Genomic DNA, 1,603 nt, shown 5'->3' with positions numbered 1-1,603 from the left:
GACTGTAACACCTCATAACTGATTAAGCTGGAGTCAAGCCGTCCAAATGACTTCTAAAGATTTTATTTATTTATTTGACAGAGAGATCACCAGTAGGCAGAGAGGCAGAGAGAGAAAGAAGCAGGCTCCCTACTGAGCAGAGAGTCTGATGTGGGGCTTGATCCCAGGACCCTGAGATCATGACTTGAGCTGAAGGCAGAGGCTTAACCCACTGAGCTACCCAGGTGCCCCACATGACTTCTAGTTACATCTCTTCTAAGACTCTCCAAGAGCAAATTAATGAATATATGACATTTACTGAAAAGAAAAAGAGAAAAGCAAAAAGAAAAAGAAACATCCTTCATGGTCTTTCATTCATTTCATCTTTCTCTATAATCTGGTCTCTCCTATGACCTGAATTTTCTCTTTGCTGTTCATTCTGTCCAGTACCATTGTTGCTATCATCAGCATCCATTAGTTTAGTTTTTACTTTCATCCCTGCTTCTGAATGAGGCAGAACGTCAGGCAAAGAAGCCAGGCAATTCTGAATCATCTCAATGACTCGTTCCAGATGCTTCTGAAACCACTCAGCTGTTTTAAGGCATTGACATTTCTGCACCTCCATTATGACTCTCAATGTCTCTCTTGCTTGGTGGGGTTGGTGTTCATTTATGAGATGATGCACATATACAAAAAGCAGCTTAAGATCTTCTAGTTTCTCTTCTCATTTTATACTTCCAGGGCTCCTTATCATGATATCTAAGACGTCTAAGAAATTAATAAGAATAGACATACTGAGTTTTCTCAGTTCCTTCCTGTGATCAAACTGCATAGGATGAAGCCATCTGATGCCCTGACTTTCTAAAGGGAGGATGATAAGATCATCACATTGGAACTGATTGCCAACCATTATATAACTGTCTTTTATTGGAGGTGGAGGCTTGGGAGCTAGGTCTTCCTGAATATTTTCATCTGCATATTCCTTGATGGTACTGCATTGGGGGTGGTGGAAGAGCACTCACTTGTGGTCACCCATAGCAGAAGATCAGGATCCTCGGCTAAGGGTTTATACTGGAGCCACCTTTGCCTCTGCAACTGAAATCCCCAAAGTTGTTTTCTGTTGATTCATAACATGACAGGTATATGCACCTTGCCTTACTTTGCCTGTCAGTTTTGCTTTCTAAAACACATCTTTTTAAAAAGTCAGGTCAAATATTATTTCCTCCATACCAGCTATGTTAGTACCCATCTTCTGGATTTACATAGTACCCTGTGCTTATCTCTGTCATTTCTATCATTGGTCATTTTGTACTATTATCTGCAGGATTTCTGTCTGTATTACTAGCCTGTGAGTTTCTTAAGGACAGAGACCATGTTTTATTTTCAGTGTCTGAGATGTGGTGGGTCCTCAAAGGCACAAACATAAATGTTTGGTGGGTATTACTTTTAATATCTTTAGATTCTTTATTTTCCTCAAAACTGAATTATTTGCAGTATGGGACTCATCAGTGATGTAGATCTATGAGGCCACTGAAGCTTGTGGAAGCCCTTAGTCATTCCTTAGGGCTCAGTTGCTTAGTTTCCAGCAAATGAAATTTAGCTAATTTCTAGGATACGCTGCCTG

The 1,603-nt window shown here is 40.2% G+C and overlaps 1 pseudogene; it reads right to left on the bottom strand.

The window, feature by feature from the left end:
• Nucleotides 1-224: 224 nt before the first annotated feature.
• On the bottom strand, nt 225-1,228 carry LOC116869563 (annotated as a pseudogene).
• Nucleotides 1,229-1,603: the final 375 nt, after the last annotated feature.

This window comes from Lontra canadensis, unplaced genomic scaffold, assembly GCF_010015895.1.
Source record: "Lontra canadensis isolate GAN:19392208 unplaced genomic scaffold, GSC_riverotter_1.0 scaffold19, whole genome shotgun sequence".
NCBI lineage: Eukaryota > Metazoa > Chordata > Mammalia > Carnivora > Mustelidae > Lontra > Lontra canadensis.
The sequence above is the reverse complement of the archived record's forward strand: the minus strand, read 5'-3'. Positions and strand labels throughout refer to the sequence as shown.